The sequence below is a fragment of the Porites lutea genome, chromosome 12 (genome assembly GCF_958299795.1).
Source record: "Porites lutea chromosome 12, jaPorLute2.1, whole genome shotgun sequence".
NCBI lineage: Eukaryota > Metazoa > Cnidaria > Anthozoa > Scleractinia > Poritidae > Porites > Porites lutea.
Genome location: NC_133212.1, coordinates 15,065,600 through 15,072,366, shown reverse-complemented (window position 1 = coordinate 15,072,366; position 6,767 = coordinate 15,065,600).

The window sequence follows — 6,767 nt, the reverse complement described above, 5'->3', positions numbered from 1 at the left end:
ACATCTCTCTCTCCCCAATTTTTTTATGGGAGGGGGCGTCTGTACACTGGGTAGTAGGCCCCCCAAAAAGGAGAATTGTGCATGACTACATCAACTGACTTTTATTTCTCTTAGAAAAGCCATTATAAGATGAACCCAGCAGTATTTGATAAGAAACTGAAAAGAATTGTCTATTTAGTTTAAAGTTTATTGTCTCGAGCCCCAATAAACATGGCTCGTTGCACCACAGGTGTTGGAGTGCTAAAATCTAGGCCTCGTACTCCTTACTTCACTCACGACCAATTTCGGGTATAAAGAATACCATGGTTTTCTTAATCTTTGTATTTTACACAAGTTTTAGTTTATTTTTTGGTTTTTTTTTTTGTTTCGGGTATTTTGGTATTCCACTACCCCTGCCCGACCCTAATCTATGTTTTTTATGCTCTTTGTCCAAAAACCATTAACAAAGACATCAACGGGGAGTGATAGATGGTAAAGTAAAGTAAACTTAATAATCATCATCCTTCGGTTGCAGAGCAGTCGACCATAAGTTTCCTCCATCGATGGTGGTCTTTTTCTAACAACTGATTGTCATTTAGCAAGCTATCAGGATCCCCAAGAAGACAATGAATATAACTGGTGAACAAGTTCGCTGTCTTCCAGGTTTCCTCATTCTATGAGTGGGAACATACATTGCAAATTCTCTGACAGGTTCATTTTCAGGCAAGCAGAGCATTTGCAGTGACCTGACTCTTTCAGTAAGGGGAGCTGTTTCTGTGAGGCTGTAAATGGTAGCATTTGGTATCCTGTCGATTCGCCTAATGTCCAACACGATTCGAGAGCAGGACGTGCCGAAAAATTGATTTTGTTCTCCATGTCCTTAGACTAGTACGAAATCAGCTCGGAATGGTTCGAATTAGGCGTTACAATTGGCAAGTGCAACTGGTGTTCATTGACTAGCACCAGTTCACCTATAACTAACATTTTCGTCAGGAGAAAGTCAGGTATTGACCTAGTCTCATCCCGACCGTTTTTACAAGATTATCACTAGTATAGCCACTGTTTGAACCTTCACAAGCAAAACGGTTTGCTCTCTATCTCGTCCGCATTTCGACTCAAAGAATTTCTCGATAAAAACGAGCGTGGCTGGTCGCGTGATATAAACGAATTTATAAAATAAATGTTATATATTTTGTTTTAGGTATAAAAACGTTTGAGATATCGGCATATATTTAAAACCTCATTTTTACAAAAAAAAAAGCTAGTTTCAAAATCCTGCGAACGATTTTCCCCCAACTTCAGCAGATAACCTTAAAGCTCTCTAGTTTTATGTCTACAAGTTTGAAGTCAATCGCTACCATACAACTTGCTGCACAAAATGCTGATCAAATTTAATTAAAATGCTATGCTAACACATGCACTTGTGAAAGCTTGTGAAAGTTGACCCTCTAATAGAGGAAGAGTGCCGATGGACTATCTCCTATTTGAAAGGGTATTCTTGCCGAAAGTTTTAATGCAAGCTTTCCGGCTTGCAATAAAGTAATAGAATTGCCATCACATTCGCACGGGAAGTTTGGCACTTGGGGATAAAGATGAAGAAAATATGACAATCGTGTTGCTGTTTTTATACTAAGGACGCATTATCCGTCTGGACGAACTTGGGCAAACATTTTGTAGTTCGTCTGGTTATGCGTCTCTAGTATAAAGACGGGCACAAGAGGCATTATGCGTCCAGACCAACTACCTTTCGTAGTGCGTCGTTCGGGACGTATTTCGAAGGAAAGTTTGTCTAGACGTATAATGCGTCTTGTGCCCGTCTTTATACTTGAGACGCATAACTAGATGAACTACAAATGTTTGCCCAAGTTCGTCTAGTCGGATAATGCGTCCTTAGTATAAAAACGGCCATAGACGCATTATCCGTCTGGAACAATAGTGCGTCCTCTTGTATAAAAACGGCCATTGCAGCTGAAAAAGCTTGAAAAGTGGATGGTTAGAAGTTGTACTGGAGTTTCTGGCTTTATTTCTCCTCAAAACGGGAACCTTTCGGAGCTAAAAACCGGTAGGAGATTTTCGTAGATGGTATATTTTACTTTGTTGAGATATTTTTCGAAAAAATAAGGGCTAATACGCATTTAAAAAAAATAGAAGTTCTTTTATCTCACCCGGCATTCAGCACAAAGTTGTTCTTCTTAGGCTGCATGTAAACGGACGCAACATTGTTGAATGTTACATGTTGCGTCCGTTTGCACACCCTGTTGCATGTTGTTGGATTGTGTTGCGTGTTGTTGCGCAAAGTTTGAAACCAGTCAAACTTTTCAGCCAACAAATCCCAACATTTCTTTTGTTCTGTGATCGTCGAGGCGTAGCGCAACAATGTTGGGAGTTGTTGCGTCCAATACAATACAATACAATACAATACATGCATGCAGCCTTAAAGTGCAGTTGCTGTAGGTTTCTGATTACTCATAATCAGTTTCTTGCAATTAAGCTTTAGGTGAGAATGCCCTTTGAGATAGGAGATAGCCCGTCTGCACTCCTTTTCTCTTTGTGAGTCAACTTTCATCAATGTGTTAACTTGGCATTTTAAGGTTAAATTTGACCAGCATCGGCATGCCGATATCTCATACGTTTTTATACCTACAAGAAAATAAATGACATTTTCTAAAAATTCCACCATTTTTATAAAAGATGCCAAAAATCCTGCTAGCAATCGGTTGAATAGTTCCTGCTGAAAAACGCCATTCAAAAACATAACCAACAATATATAAACAGAGTCGGGACACCTTAAAAGGCAGCATGCTCAATTTTGGAAATGCGCATTTACTGAAAAAGTATGAACTTCAAGACAAATTTCTCATTTAAAACTTGGTAAAAGTTTCCAGGCACCACTTGACCTAGGCCTGTTAAGGTCATCAGCTCTGTTTTGTTTTCTTGGCACACTTAAGGTCTCTCGTGTTTACACGAAAGTGAGGTGACCTTAGTTATATGACGTAACCCGCTCTGGCGCGCCGGGTTAAAAATAACCCTCGCGGGGGTTGCACTTTCTCGAGATTACTGAGGGTGCGTTTTCTTGGGAAAATCCAAATCCATGATGTCCAAATCCTAAAAAACGCATTTTTCGTTTTTTGGGGCAAATCCAAAAACGGATCATGGATCCATTAATTTAATTACATATATGGCAGATCTTTGAATTCACCAAACTCAGCAGTTAGCTCTACAATGGTGTCTTGGACGTCATATGGAAACTCTGATGCACCTTCCCTTGGGATCAAAGTGAAGATACCAAGAAGGATATCCCTTTGCCATATGCCAGTTACAATCTGTTGTAAATAATTGCTAAGATGTCGAACAAAAAAAATTATTGATCGGGATCATTTTTGGTTATACAGATCTCAGACAGTTAATTTTTTTAATTGATATCATTTTTGCTTGGGCATCAACTGATGGATTCCAATCGTTAGCGGGATCCGGATCTCTTGAGCTGTATTCCGAACTCCAAAGCCCAGGGGAAAAATTTTGTTTTTGTTTTCGGTTTTTGGTATGTTTGTTTGTTTGTTTATTCAATATCCTGCTAAGGGTGTAAAAGCGGGTACTGGTGCACGTAGTGTTATCGCTGGACAGTTATGCTGGCGCTTGTTTCACATCCTAAATTACCGCAAGCTTGATATACTTAGTCATGCCAGCCTTGAAATAAATTTCACTGCTAATATTTCAAAATTTTTGTATGAAATGTATTTGTAAACAGTTTGAAAAGTAACGAGTGCCTTAAAACGGGAAATATGATTTAAAATACGTATATTAAACATGCTATTAGTCTTTTGTATCGTAAATTTTACATGCGCACTGATTTAGAATGAAGTTAAAAGAACAATTTCAGTGCCAGCTGGAAGTATCCTTTAATTAATGTTACCGTACGGACTCCACAGGAAAATTCGTATCTGCAAAACGTGAAAGTTACACTCCTTTTTAACAAAGGACTGATTTATTCTTAAAAGTTTTAAATTTCAATACTACTATGTGTTTTTTATCTAAACCGTATAAAGTTTTTTTCTGGGTACTGCAAAAATTGGCAATAAAACGACAAACCCTGCACTCACGGCTAGACATCAGACAGAAAACACTTGTAATTGATATCCCAATACATTCCAAAACGGAAATTAAAAAAGATAATAACAAGTTTATTCAGTATTACCGTTTTGTACAGGTGTTACCGATTAAAATAACAATAAGCAGCTAAATTTAAGGAAATGAAAATTTAATGGGATGGTAGAATTAATTATGTTTCTTTCGTCTTTCAAATGCTTGAAAGGCGAAATTAGCAGTTAGCCTGCTGAAGTCAGTATTGTTAAAAAGAAAACAGACTCTATCATGGATATTGTAATTTGTAAATAATGTATTTCGGTCGATGATTTTAATAAAAAGAGTCTTTCTCAAAGCATTATATAGATCACAGTGAAATAATATGTGCAGTTCATTTTCAACCGAATTTAGGTTGCTGTGTTCACAGATTCTGAGGCCTTCAATATCATAGGTTACAATCTAAGGATACTCAAAAGCCAATACTTTCAGCCAATATTTTCGCGCTCTGCCTCATTGATGAGAAAATTTGATACTCTGTCGATGAGAGAAATTTTGATAGTGACGTCAGCATAGACCTTTTTCATAATGGCGGCCTATTAATATATTCTTTTATAGAGTGTTTTCACATGACGTTACGGCGGCCATATTGGTGTCCCAAAACAATGAAATGGCGGCCATGGTGTCTCAGACCAGTCCTGTGGGAGTTGAATTCTTTTCTTATGTAAACGTTTTCTTTTGTTTCAATAAATTTGCATCGATGCTGGCCACGTGAGTGAAAACGCTCTATATGTATGATACTTAGCCTTTCTGACCTCGTTTGAAAGTAAGAATTCTTTTGTATTTTGCACATGATAACGAGGTCAGAGAGGCTAATTATAATACATATAAAAGAATATATTAATAGGCCGCCATTACGAAAGAGGTCTATACGCCAGCTTTCCTGTCCATCCTTACAGTTTAAGGAGGAGAGGGGAGACTGTAAAGAAAGGGAGGGGAAGGGACAAGAAGCTTGCTTTTGTCTTTATGGTGAGAAAATAGCCAGTTTAGAGTCAATCTTGAAGTTGCTTTTCAAAAAGCGTATTTTCAAGGCTTCGCTTTTGGCATAGTCACGCTTTTGTCAGGCTCCGTGACCAAATTAGTTTCAGGTAGAAATAAAAAATTGTAGCGGGCTAATTCACGCGTGACAATTTTCATTTGCTGCACCTTACGTCGCGTCTACACCAATGCGTTTTCTTTTAAAAACGCGTACACTTCGATGCGTTTACCTTCCGTCCACACCACACTAATACGCTGAGCGTTTTCATCGAAAACGCGTCGATTTGAAAACTCTCTTAAAAGTGTATCAAAACGAGAAAGAATGTCAGTCTTCACTAGCGTCCTTTCCCTTTTCACATACAATATCAGACAAAATAAAAATGTACCATGTCACCGCTAAAATCCTGTAGCGATCGATCCTTCAAGGTTGTAGTTCCTAAGCTGTGAAATACCGCTTAATCCTTCGATAGAAATATTTACGAAAACTCTAGAGACTTGTTTATGTCTTTCAGGAAACCGCGCATGAAAGGTAGCTCAAATAGGATTTTTTTTCCAGATAACAGGGTAATTGCTTAACCCATTCGTTCAATTTTCAATTTTTCCGTCAAATTTCCATTATTATTGTTACATTGTGTTCATTTTATTTTATTATATTAATTTTTTTTGGCGCTTTTCTCTGCCTGTTTGACTTTATCTTGCTCTTTCGGGTATGGTTTAAAAGATCCTTTCCACACGAGATTTTAACAGCTTAACCTTTGACCTTACACGTTCGTATTTTGAACGAGTTTCATAACTCCTCGACGTGAAATGTCAAACTAAATGATTGATTGATTGATTGATTGGTTGATTGATAGTCCGGTGCGAGAAAAGTAGAAGCACTTCTCATGTAGTTTAATTGCTCTTTCAAACACTGAATGGATTTGCCTTAATCCCGTACCTACTTTCTCACTGGATTACATTCCGTCACCGATCAGTGCAGATGAAGCCAATAAACCTGAGTTTCTCAATGATCACCTATATACAATGCGACAGCACTCATGTTTATACCGAGGATTTCTTATATCATTGAAGTTTACTAAGATATGATTTGGTCTGGCTGCTACCCTTTAGCTCTCATGCCTGGCAAGGTTAAACCTACCGCAAGTTAAGTTCCCTCCGGTATTATAGCGCTCCGGATAATCATAGCACTTGAGCTACTCCATCCTGACAAGGTAATTAACAACGAATCAGATATCTCTCTATGTCTTTACCGCTGCACTCTATTCTCTTAAATTTTTTCATGACAGTCCATCTAAGATAATTTGCATATTTACGACTCGGACTGGAATGTAGAAAAGGAAGAGATAGAGTCGCGGCTACTGCTAGCAGACGTAATCGCTAATAATGCTAATAAATGTTAAAAGCTCTCATTGACGTCTGCGTAGGTTTGGCCCGACCGTGGGAGATCTGGCAACGAGAACGAGGTCCTCCACTTCCCATCGTTCCTCGCGAGCTCTCTTCACTTCTTAACATTAAACACCTGCGTTATAATTCGCAGTAGCGTTTTGTCTACCCCGGCGTGCTTTTGGTTGAGCTTCATTGTTGCCCTTCGTGATTTCGTCGTCCATCAGTGCTCCAAACAATGTCAAACGCAAGAGATTCGCTAGACTTCTCTAAACCATGGCAATTCA